Source organism: Cervus canadensis, chromosome 6 (assembly GCF_019320065.1).
Source record: "Cervus canadensis isolate Bull #8, Minnesota chromosome 6, ASM1932006v1, whole genome shotgun sequence".
NCBI lineage: Eukaryota > Metazoa > Chordata > Mammalia > Artiodactyla > Cervidae > Cervus > Cervus canadensis.
The window spans coordinates 77,575,010-77,588,215 of record NC_057391.1 but is presented as its reverse complement, the minus strand read 5'-3'; the positions used below and the strand labels follow the sequence as shown (position 1 = coordinate 77,588,215).

General features: G+C 43.0%; 1 protein-coding gene across 7 annotated transcripts in view; it reads right to left on the bottom strand.

Annotated features, from left to right (window-relative positions):
- SIPA1L1 (signal induced proliferation associated 1 like 1) overlaps positions 1-8,937 on the bottom strand; it is a 369,406-nt gene extending 360,469 nt beyond the window's left edge. For 3 of the 7 annotated variants that reach the window (XM_043472434.1, XM_043472441.1, XM_043472439.1), the window contains exons 1-2: positions 8,882-8,935; positions 8,155-8,213 (exon numbers count right to left, since the gene is read on the bottom strand). The gene's annotated coding sequence lies outside the window, so the exon portion shown is untranslated. The other 4 variants (XM_043472437.1, XM_043472440.1, XM_043472442.1 and 1 more) reach the window with 3 other exon arrangements.
- Between the last annotated feature and the right edge of the window lie 4,269 nt (positions 8,938-13,206).

Genomic DNA, 13,206 nt, shown 5'->3' with positions numbered 1-13,206 from the left:
GTGGGAGAAGGTGAGGGTGGGATGTTGCGAAAGAACAGCATGTATATTATCTATGGTGAAACAGATCACCAGCCCAGGTGGGATGCATGAGACAAGTGCTCAGGCCTGGTGCACTGGGAAGATCCAGAGGAATCGGGTGGAGAGGGAGGTGGGAGGGGGGATCGGGATGGGGAATACATGTAACTCCATGGCTGATTTATGTCAATGTGTGACAAAACCCACTGAAATGTTGTGAAGTACTTAGCCTCCAACTAATAAAAAAAATAAAATAAAAAACCACAATATATAAAGAACTCCTACAACTCAACAACAAAAACTCAAATAACCTAATCAAAAAATGAGCAGACTTAAGACATTTCTACAAAAATGATATGCAAATGGCCAAGAAGCATATGAAAAATGCTCAATATAACTTATCAATAGAGAAATGCAAATCAAAACCACAGTGAGACATTACTTCATGCCCATTAGAATGGTTAATATCAAAAAACAATAACAAAGTAACAAGTGTTGGCAAAGAAGGGCAATAACATTGAAACACTGCTGGTGAGAGTGTAAAATAGTATAACCGCTATGAAAATGAGTATGGAGGTTACTCAAAAAAATTAAAAATAGAACCATTATATGATACAGAAATCCTACTTTTGAGTATATATCCAAAGGAACTGAAAACAGGGTCCCAAAGAGAGATGTGAGCATCATGTTCAGAGCAGCACTATTTACAACAGCCAAGAGGTAGAAGCAACCCAAATGTACACCTATGGATGGATGGGTAAACAAAAGTAGTACACACATACAATGTAATATTCCCCAGTAGCTCAGCTGGTAAAGAATCCCCTTCAATGTGGGAGACCCTGGTTCAATTCCTGGGTCAGGAAATCCCCTGGAGAAGGTAAGGGCTACCCACTCCAGTATTCTTGGGCTTCCCTGGTGGCTCAGAGGGTAAAGAATCCACTGGCAATGCGGGAGACCTGGGTTAGATCCCTGGGTTGGGAAGATTCCCTAGAGGAGGGCATGGCAACCCATTCCATTATTCTTGCCTGGAGAATCCCCATAGAGAGAGGAGCCTGGTGGGCTACAGTACACAGGGTCGCAGAGAGTCAGACAGGCCTGAGTACAAAGCACAATATTATTCAGCCTTAAAAGGGAAGGAAATCCTACCACACACCAACAGGAATGAACCTGGAGGACACCATGCTAAGAGAAACGGGCCAGTCACAAAAAGACAAATACCGCACGACACCACTTATATGAGCTATCTTAAAAGGTCAAATTCATAGAAACAGAAAGTAGAATGGTGATTGCCAGGGATGGGGGAAGAGAAAGGAGAAGTTGTTTAGTGGGTATAGTTTCCAATCTGCAAGATGAAAGCAGTCGGAACTTCTGTTTCACAACAATATGAATATACTTAACATGACTAAACTGTACTCTTTTTTTTTTTTAAACTGTACTCTTAACAACAGCTGAGATGGTAAATTTTACACTATGTGTTCTTTACCCCAGTAATAAAAGTAAGTGCCACATGCAACCACCAAATTGGATTTACTTGTTCTAGCTCCACTGCAGGAGTTCTAAGCAGCCTGATCCTTTCAGCTGCTGGCAGCCGTTTCCAAATTTCTTCCAAGTTGTCTTTTTCAACCAAGGGGACCGTACACATGATCGCAGGCTCTCCTATACCCACCCGAACTGAAGTTTCCACATGCACCTTATTGTCAAGCATAAATCCAAACATGATATAAAAGCCATTGTGTTCTCAACTGAGTGGGGGAGGAGCATAAAACAATCACCTGTTGAGTTTCTTCAAGCCACCCATCCACCCAGAGAAATACCTCAGACTCCACTGTGACCCTCCACCCTCCCCTACACACCTGATCCAAACCCTTGAAAAATCACTATTTTTAAAAGCTCCCTTGAAGACAGCCTTCAGAACAATCCCATCGAAAGTGATTATTAGGTTGAGGTTCTCTTAATAAGCCTTTTCTGTGAATCCTATAGCTCTCCAAAACCTATCATGTATCTACTGAAACATTATTTTGTCATGCAATTATTATACCCCATTTCCTATTACAAAGGATCAGTGCTAAGATTCTAATTAAAATAAATAAATAAAGTAACACTGAGGCTCTTTGAAGAATCTCAGGCACTTCTCAAACCAGGAAAGAGATAAGGGTCAGGAACCACATTCAGTCTTAAGCCTCCTAACGGGTTTCCCAAGGGCACATTCTGAGCCAGGAGTCAAACCCCATCCCAAACATATATATGCACACAGAGTACAGTCTCTCTACATGTGAAATTCCAGCTACTCAGAAATTAGACTTGAGCAAAATATATTGGCAGAAGCTTCTGAGGTCTTTGTTGGGGCAGCCAGAAGTATGGTCAGCGGAAAGGGAGGAGTTAAATCAACTATACACTAACCCTCATTTCAAGAGTAAGAACAACTTGTTTTCAAAGTCTCTGAAAGAAAAGGCAGTATGGTTCGCACAAGTCACATATTTACATTTCTTGCAAAAATACAGGAAAATACTCCTTTCCATTTATTTCCCTAAGTATGTACAGGTGAAAAAAGGAATCAAAGTTAGCCAAACTGGGTGAAAATTTTACAACATACTATTAATATATAATTATATATACCTCCTATAAGCATCTCCATATAAGTACCCTCTGTTCTTAAAGGCATGAAACAGCACAGTTTAGTCATCAGTTATTTCTCTGAAAGCATCAAAAAATGAAAAGAAATCATAAAAACCAACAGTCAGTCAACTGTGAGAACTAAGATTGTAAAAGGAAATGCAAAGACCTTAGAATATATCAAACTATAATTCCTATCTAGGCAAATAATTGAGAATATCAAAAAAAATGAATTAGAAAAAAATAATATAGGAGTCAACGTAAATGACACTGATCAGAGTCAAGTCTTAACTATAGGAACATGGTCATTCAGCACAAAGCCCTTTGCTTTTCATCTCTTAATAGCTTCATTCTGAGAAGTCTGGACCTCATTCTAAAAGGAAGCAAGACGTTGAGCCGCAAAAAAAAAAATCAATGACTATATACTTGTAGCTTTGGTAAAAGGCTTTCTGGGAAAAAATAGAGAAAAGAATAACCAAAATTCACCCTGGTGTCTGTGAAAATCATTTAACCTGGACCTACTCTAGGGGAGGAGAAAGGAAAAAAGGAAGCCAGTGGCCACCACGGCTGGCTGGTCAGTTGGCTCCAGTCGCCTCTAAGTGACCCCTGTGTTTGTGCAAATCAGTAACTCTCCATCTCCAAGTCAGCATTCTCCAACAAGCAAACATTCTCCCCATGCCGCTCCTGAACTGAAAAAAGGGAAATCTAACATTATGTAATTGCCCGTTTCCCACAAGTTAAAGTTAGGCATACTACAATCCTAATTAGAGGGAGAACTTGGTGCAACATGACAAGTAACAAATTAGGGATGAATCCAAAGGCTGAAAATTCTCATCCCAACCTGCAGAGGAAGAGAGAAAAAGCTTCGCCTGCCTCTGTGGCACACCCCACCCCACCAAGGCACTGCTGTTGACTAAAGTCCAACGAAAGAAGCCCCTGACGTTCCTCGTCATTTGGCGTCATCTCTCTAGATCCTCAAGAAAACACTCACGTCCTCTTCACAGCTGGAGTTACGTCACTCCTCCCAGGCAGAAATAAAAGGAGAAAGTGGATGTGGACCAGGCCCTAACCTCAAAAGATACTCCCTGTGCATTCTCTTACCCAGGTGATCACGAACCCAGTCACACTTGTGTTATTCACCCTCACTCAAACCATCTGTGTTTAAGAGATCCAAGGAAAAGGGGATCTTTTCCATGTTTCTACAACTCGCTCCAGTGCTCATCAAAAACCCACCGAAAGAATAAATGAGCTATCACCTAAGAATAATTAACCTAGTCTGTACAAAACCCTTCAAAAACAAAGTGCTATAAAAGTGTGCAGGTTTTGTTTGGCTTTTTTTTTTTCTTTCAATTAGCTAAGCATAGAAAAAAAACAAAATCCAATAAGGCCAATTTATTTCCCAGACCAAAACAGTACAAGTGCAATAGATAGAAGGTTGTTGGATTGTCAATCTCAAGTGATAGTGGAACACCCCTATTTTAAATAGCACTGAATGTGGAACAAATACAAATTTTTGTATGAGCAATGAAGCAATAACACAACGCTTTACCCTCCTGGGGAAAGGGAGAGTCCCTCATCTAAAGGGCAGTCACCCAAGTGGCAAGGAAACCTCTCCTGGCTCAGATCACCCCAGTGGAAGTTGGGTGGGGCTCTATATATATCTCTCATATTTTCAACAGGAAGCTTCTACAACATTTTCCTGTTTTATGTGCAATTATACCTCCACCTAACAAATCCTCCCTAGCCTCACCTCCGAATAACCCTTACCTGTAGCTGAGAGACAAGGTCTGAAGTTGCCATTGTTACAAAAATAAGGGCAGCACAACCACTTTCTTTTACAAATGAAAAATGAATTTAAGAAAGGAAAAAATGGTCAACTACAAATTAAGTCTGGCTTCTCTAAAGTGCATACAAGTATATTATCCTGAGTTTAAAAAAAAAAAAAAAAAACTACAGGTGCTATGATATAAATACTTTTAACTAACTCATAATTTCTTTCTCCAAAACTTCGTAATTTAAGTAACCAAAGCTTAGTTACCGAACACTACATCAATGCAGTTTTCATGGCTTTTCAACCTTCATGTACATTTTGTCTCATTAAGTTTTGCTTTTTCTCATTTTAGATATTTAATAAATACTGAACACTTGAGTGGAGGGTAAAAGTAGTAAATAAATTTTAACATGACAGACTCTAAGATGGGGGGGGACAACAGCAAACAAAAGAATACAGTTAAATCTGAAGACCTGTCTTCCAATCACTGAGTGATCACTGACCAGTTCTCCTATACTCTTCAAAAAAATCACTTCAACTTTCTGGGCTTGTTTCCTCATCTGGATAATGGAGAAGGGCTAAATGATTTATGCTCAAAATCCCTTCTAACCCTAACAATGTATGAATCTGTTCGTCAGAAAGTAAGAACTTGCAATTGCAAATAAAACTATGGTTTCAAGTTTCTTTCATACACATATTCTCAATAATTTCTGCAGCAAAGAGATGAAGCATTGCTACGGAAAAAAATAATAATTCTTTCAGAAAGATAGTTCAGGAAAAGGTTTGACTACTTTTTAATATCCCGTAGCTGGAAAATTTGAAACCCAAACGTTCTAAAGACAAATACTGGGCCCCATTATTTCCAAAATTAATTCAAATAAGTTATAATTCAAAAATAATTGCCAGCTATGCAAAACTTTTATAGGGGTCTCAGGGTATCAGAACATCAAACCAGGGAAGGTCACTACAAATGCCCCACTGCATTCTAAGTTTCTTGAGCCCCAGAACACAGTTTTACACACCACTGGAATCACAGAACTCAGCAGCATGTCTCCCAGACAGAGGCACTCAATAAATACTGTTTGACTTACTACAAACCTCGAAAGATGAAGAATACAGTGATATTATGGAGAGAAATTGTTTTTCTGAATTGGAGACATGAAATTCTGTGATTTGAGTCGAAAGGAAGAAAGATGCATTCTATATCAGAGAGCTAGCTCTACTCAAGACTTAGCAACTGAACAACAAAGCTCAACATTATAGGGATGAGTTAGTCTGTCTTCTTTACACAACGTCCAATTTCATCAGTTTACCAAAAGGTTCAAATCTGCAATGTCACCTGAAAATCTTCGGACTAGGTATACTTCATATGTACACTGACATGGACCAATAGAAATGATGGCAGGACAGTGAGGACCAATAGGAAGCATATATTCATGTTACCGTCAATCACTACATACATTCCCCTAAACTGCAAAGACTGAGGGGATCTGTACTCTTACACATGCTCCGCCTATCCTCATGTTCCTGTTTCACAGCTCAAAGAGAGAGAAAACAGCCATTCATTGAAAAACTCAAACTGATAGAACAGATACACGTCCCAACTCACAGTCAACCAAGGTCCTCCAAAGTCTCTGCAAAATCGCTCATCTCCAGCAATCTTCGATCTATGGCTTCGAAAAAATTACTAGAAGGTATTTTTCAATAGTTGTTTTAAAAAAAATTCAAGATGTGGCCAGGGATAAGGGTGGAGAGACCTACATCAAAATTACACATCTAATTCAATGCAAAAGCAAAGTAAGAAAACCAGGAAATCACAGTGAAAGGACAGAGTTCAAAGACTCTTACTGTAAATTTGAGTGAGCTGCTTTGCAGTTAGTATTGCAATTATTACCAGGAGTTCTTCAACCTCATCATAGAATCCTATGATGAAGTCACAATTAATTCTGCCTGACACTTCAGATCTAAAAGTTCACCGCAGCAGAACAGCAATTTCAAACTAAAGGAGCAGTACCAGCAACCACAGAGAAGCTAACAGCAACACCTGCTGACCATCGTGAGCCACCTGCCAAACTTGTTCTCTCACTCAACCAGAGAAATAATGATAGTCAACTTCAGGAGTCCTTTACTTAAGTATCATGGGATACGAAAATAAGTTATCAGCCACAAAATACCATTCACCCCTCAAAATCTCTTGTTTTGCTCCTAACCATTTATGTGCAAATCATCACCCAAAGCATTTTAAATGCACTGTTAATTGCTAATGCCTAAGTATAAATAATTTATTTCATGGGAAAAATGTTTTAACATTAATTTTCTCCTTAAGAACTGGCACGTCATCTAATAGACACTTCAGTGACCATAAACTGCTTTATGAAAACCTTTTATATGAAACTACTCCTGATACCACTGTTTTATATTATTTCCATCAGATTTTTTTTTTTTTAATTCTGGTAAAGGTGGCTTAATTGTAGCTTTGGAAAAAATGAAAAAGAGGAAAGTGAAGGTTATTAGATCCAGATTATATAGAAAATTAATACTGTTACTAAACTGGGTGCAGACAATGATTCTACAGGACTTTATCCTGTACTTTTCCAAAATATTAAGTGAGAGAATCTTTGCCTGGGATGAATATTCCATATGAGAAAATGAGAGAAAGTTGACACTTAACTCCCACAGAGTAGGAGTACAAAAACAATGGCTTGAAGAGTCTGAGTCAGAGTTTCAACATGAAAGGTTTGCTTTATAGAGGAAACGCCAACCCCAGTTCATCCAGACAGACCTGGAACCTGATGAAAGTCGACACCTCTACTCTGAAATTTGCATCGCATCACAGGCTCCCAGTTTACAAATGTAATCGTTTAGCAGGTAGTAAGAATTTCACTGAGTGCTGCCTCTAAAATACCCGTCAAGAAAAATAAAATTTGTAAGGTAAATGCATCCTAGGGTCCATTAGTTTTGCTTCTCTTCAAAACGAATACCAACAACTCAATTAAACATCTTCCTTGAAAGTGAGCCACTTCCCTCGTCTCTATGTTCTCCAAATGGTGAACCGATGAAATTTCAACCTGCCCAACAAGATTACTTGTCCACCTAGAAATGCCATGGAGCGATAGAGAGCTTGGCAAATTTCCTTTAAGGTCAGGATCGAAGTTGGAAACAGATGGGGCGAAGAAGAAAAAGTTCTTTTTTGCAGTACCTTCTCGACGCCTCGGCCCTCTCGAGGTTTACTTGCTCCAAGAAAAAGCATGTTAGAGCATCCTAGGATTTCGCTCCCAACCAGACCCCCGGGAGAGAAATGAACCACCCACGGGCACCGAGCCGCTCTTCCCCCTTTCTCACGATCAAACCTCTCGGCCTATCCCTCCAGCACAGCGTGCAAAGCGCTCACCCAGGTGACTGAAGGGGAAGGGTCAGCCCGGTGGAAACGAGAGCGGCTGGGTGGGCGCAGCCACCCCGACCGGGGCGCGGGTCTCCCGGCCTCTCGCACAGGCGCCTGGCGGAGAGTTGTGCAGATTCAGATTCCGAGGTGCGCGCGCGCGCGCGCGCGCCGGGCGCGGTGCAGCTCGGACTCGCCCCCGCCGGGTTGCGCTATCAGCACGCCACCACATCGGAAATTAAAAACTTTGACCGGCCTCCCGGTGTACTGCTCCGTGCCCCGGACCCGCGCCCCAGCCAGAAATGGGGTAGGGGCTGTCAACAGTCTTGCACCCCTCAACTCCCCTCCCCGAACCCCGGGCGCCGGAGCCACTTACCGCTCGGCCCGGCCTCCCGGTGCCGCCGCGCGTCCGGGCGCGTCCGCCGCGCGCTCTCCCTGGGGGGAAAAAAAGAGAGAGAAACCGTGTAGATGGTCGGCGCGCGCTCACTCGCCGCCTCCTCTGCGGATAACAGCGGGCGGCGAGGCCGGGTCGGGCGCCGCGCGGGGGCGGGGGTGGCTCGGGGGAGGTGGAGGCGCAGTCAGCCCAACTCCCGAGCCTGGATCCGAAGGGGACCCAGAATGCAGGCTGGAGAAAAGCCGGAGGAGGGAGCTGCGCTCTCGGTGGAGTGGGGGGGCACTCAAGTCCCTGGGCATCAACTATTGTCTGGGCGCTCGGGTCACCGCTCGCGCCGCCTCCGAGGTTCAGCGCCCCCCATCCCGCCCGCCTGCCCCCCCTCCAAAAGAAAGAGCCGAGGGGGCGGCCGGCGCAGAAAGTGAGTGCGGAGTGGCTGGGGGTGGGGGGGGGGAGGTCCGTGGTGGACGCCGGGGAAAGGGGAGGTGCGTGCCAAGTGGGGGGGAGGGGACAGGTAACTGCAAGACGGGGGGCGAGAAGGCCCGGGAGGGTTGGTGGGGGAGGAAATGGGGAGGGAGCCACGGAGGCGGGAGAGGATGGAGCGGCTTGTGGGGGGCCGGGGTGGAGGGGTGGACGGCCTTTGAAGCCCAGACCTGGCCCTCCCCGGGGACCCTCCTCCCGAGGACTCAGCGGCGCTCTGACTTTCGCTCACTTGCTCACGCACACAGTGAACTCGCTCACAAAGTTGCCGGCGGTGGCAGCGCCGCACTCGCCCTTCCCCTCCCCTCCCCTCCCCTTCCCTACCCGCTCGCCCGCCCCATTCCTTCCCCTCCTTCGCTCCCTCCCACCGTCCCTCCCCAAGTCTCGGGTGAGATCACTGCTGTGCAGTTCAGCGCTGCGCTCAAATCTCGCGAGAGAAGCGACAACTCAGCCCAGACGGCGGGGGAAGTAGAACCAGTTAGAAGATGATGGGGGGGCAGGGGACCGCGGAACTCCTAGTTGCTATGACGACGGCAAAGCCCTGGATTCCTGTCTCCTGCAGAGAGCCCAGGCTGCAAACGTGGGTGCAGGTTTCCAACCTGAACCTTCCCTTGCCCGACGCCCTAATAATGGTGGGGAAAGCAAGGGCTGGAAGTGGGAAAAGGACTTTTAAACCTCTTCGAGAGGGTTACCTGTAGAAGATCAGCATTATAACATCTGGCCAAATTTGGCAAATGAGGCTAATTATTTAAGAGGTCCTGGGACAGATTTCTGCCATAGAAGCCAGCACATCTGTGAACCCCCAATTTCTTACCATATATTCAGTTTTTCAACCTTCCTGTCTTAACGTCAGCCCCCAATCTCTACCGACTCCATACTCTCCAACCACTCCATTCGCTCTTCCCCGCCGCACCTCTTGCCCCCACCCCCCACCCCCACCGCAACTCCTTTTCGCCACTGCCACGACCAGGCTGAGCTCCTCGAGGATCTGCCTTATCCATCTTTGTATTCTCAGCGCTTCCGCAGGCTCGGTACATAGTAGGTATTTATTTAATGTCGGGGCGGGGGAATGAACGCAAAAGCTATGCTTGTCCTCAGTACCTCAGAACCGTCACCTTCCCGGGAAAGTGGGCCTAGACTGTAAGTTTCTGCTGCATAGTTTTGTTTTTGACTTTGTTAAACTGTTCTCCTCTTTCTGTTACACAGAATTATCTGTTTTTCAGTATTTATAATCCCTCGTTTCTCTTTTTCCATCTTTGTCTCGAAAAAAAAAAAAAAACCCTATTCACCATGGAGAGGGGGAATCATGAAGCTTCTTCAGACGCCATCATCCCTACTCCAAAATGTAGAAATTTTTCTTTAGGGGAGTGTGTGTGTGTGTGTGTGTGTGTGTGTGTGTGTGTGTGTGTGTGTTAGGGGACTGTGTGTGTGTGTCTGTGTGTGCGCGCGCTCAGGGGAGTGTGTGTGTGTGTGTGTGTGTGTGTTAGGGGACTGTGTGTGTGTGTCTGTGTGTGCGCGCGCTCAGGCTGTCCAACTCTTTGCGAGCCCCATGGACTGTAGCCTGCTCATGGACATGTAGCCCCATGGACTGCAAGCTCCTCTATCTGTGGAAGTTTCCAGGCAAGAATATTGAAAATGCTGTTTACCTCTCCAGGGGATTTTATATACTCACTCCTAAGTAAAATGGATACTGTAACTAGAAGTTAAGCTTAAACTTTTATATCAAAATGAATAAGTAAAAATAGATTTCATGGTATGTGAATTATATCTCAATTTAAAAAGTTCATCCCTATTTACATAAATATGGGAAAACCATTATTTTTAAATCATTTTTAAACCATTATTTAAATCAATCCCTTGGAACTAGAAATCCATAAAGATTCTTTTAGGTTAGGTGCAAACTTAAATGTTATGTCACTGAAAGCTTTTATGTTAGAAACCTAGTGATATAATGATAAAAAGTACTGGACAAAGACAGGAAAATAGGATATGAATTTTTCTGTGTTGCTAATAATTGAGTCTCCTAGAGAAGTTATTTAATCTTTCTGATTGTTCATCTCTAAAATGAGATGTAGTCCACATGTTAGGTCATTACAGTTTAAAATTCTATGGCTCTTACACCTATACAAATTGTCAGTAACAACAGATATTTTCCGTTTATGTCAAACAGTTTTTAAAATAAGTGTTTCATTTTAAAGTAGCTGAGTTTCACCAAGTTCAGCTACATGTTGACAGGTTGCTTTTAAAGTTCTCTTTTCTCAAGTATTAAAAAAAATTAACCATGTTACAGTAATTTCAAAGGGAATCCATTGTTCTTTATTTGCTTTTACACTAACTCAAAACAGATTTCTTGTTATTTAATAAATATGCCAACTCAAAACAAAAACCCAAATTAAATACATCCACAACCCCTCCAAAAGCAACCAGAAGAAGGAAAGTTGGAGGGAAGGAAGGGAAGAAGGAAGGAACCAAGGAAGGAAAAATCGAAGGAAGAATGGAAAGAAGAGTAAGTCTTAAATTCACAGACCAGTATGTTTAACATCAAATTTTTACAAAGAAACATATTGGAGCATCACCATCAATCCCCTTGATCTGTTTTCAGGAACTGTCTTTCATAACATAGCACTGTATTGTAAATAGGCTGTTTTGTTCATTCACCCTGGCTCAACTTTTAACATAATTTTGCCCTTAAAGGATGGCTGCCAATCTGTATCCACAAACACAGTACAATTTCAAGGCCACCTGTTTTATGACTCCCGGATAGCCATTTGATACATTTGCAATAACTGACCCAAGTGCTAGCCAAATCTATTAACTTTTTCCAATGTTCCTTATGAGGCTCAAGAGATAGATATTAGAGTCAAGTTACAAAGATAATTTCCCTAACCTTCATGCATAGTGGAATAGTAGAGATTGTCCTAGGGACCAAAAACTACTCTTTCAAGACCCTAGGCAACTATTTACCCCTAATTCGTGGCAAAACTTTCACCAGTACTTCTGAAAAAGATAAAACGCAAAATCCACCAAAGCTGAGGTTCCAGCTTCATGGCTCTCTGGATCAGGCACTCTGTCTGCATCTTCCCTGACCTTCCTGGAGTTTCCAAATAGCAGATAAGGGGCAGCAGGAGAGGGAAAGGAAAATAGAGTTTGTCAAGCACAGATTAGATCTCAATCACTTCCTGTCCCCTCCTTCTGTTGGCTCTCTACCCACCTCTGCCCAGCCCCCTCCCTGATATGCTCCAGGGATGTGTAACCTTTCCTCTGATAAGAACTCCCTCCCTGTTCACTTCTTAGTTTGTTACAACTCTATGGACAGTTGAATTCATTTCCTCTGGTTATTCACTTCTACTCAACAACATGCCCTAACATACCAAATATGGAATGAATTTTAACACAAAAGTCTTACCAAGCGAGGAAAATATACAGTTTTAATATTATAAACATGGATTCACATTTGTATGTTTTACAGTTAAAATGTGGTTTATCCAGCCTATTATCGTTTCACATGATAGCCTCTGTTACTGGTTATACATCTATAGGACGTTACTAACTGATATTCAGAGAAATGACTCACCCATAAAAAAGGACCAAAGTGCCCCCTCAAATCACTCAAGATTAAATTATATCTAACGCTGTTTCACTGTTAGGGTTTAATTGTTTCAACCCAGGTGATATAACTCTATTGACCTGAATACTAGGTGTCTTAGAACACCTAAGCAAGGGAAAAACATTTCCAGAAAGACATCTTCTGCTTCATTGACTACGCCAAAGCCTTTGACTGTGTGAATCACAACAAACTGTGGAAAATTCTTCAAGAGATGGGAATACCAGATCACCTGACCTGCCTCCTGAGAAATCTGTATGCAGGTCAAGGAGCAACAGTTAGAACTGGACATGAAACAGTGGACTGGTTCCAAATTGGAAAAGGAGTATGTCAAGGCTGTATATTGTCACCCTGCTTCTTTAACTTATATGCAGAGAACATCAGGCAAAATGCCAGGCTAGATGAAGCACAAGCTGGAATCAAGATTGCCAGGAGAAATATCAATAACCTCATATATGCAGATGGTACCACCTTTATGACAGAAAGCAAACAGGAACGAAAGAGCCTCTTGAAAGTAAAAGAGAGTGAAAAAGCTGGCATAAAACTCAACATTCAGAAAACTAAGATCATGGCGTCTGGTCCCATCACTTCATGGCGACTAGATGGGGAAACAATGGAAACAGTGACAGACTTTATTTTCTTGGGCTCCAAAATCACTGCAGATGGTGACTGCAGCCATGAAATTAAATGTGCTTGCTCCTTGGAAGAAAATCTATGACCAACCTAGACAGCATATTAAAAAGCAGAGACATTACTTTTGTCAACAAAGGTCCGTCTAGCCAAAGCTATGGTTTTTCCAGTAGTCATGTATGGATGTGTGAGTTGGATCATAAAGAAAGCTGAATGCCAAAGGATTGATGCTTTTGAACTGTGGTGTTGGAGAAGACTATAGAGAGTCCCTTGGACTGCAAGGAGATCCAACCAGTCAGGACTGATGAAGCTGAAGCTCCAAC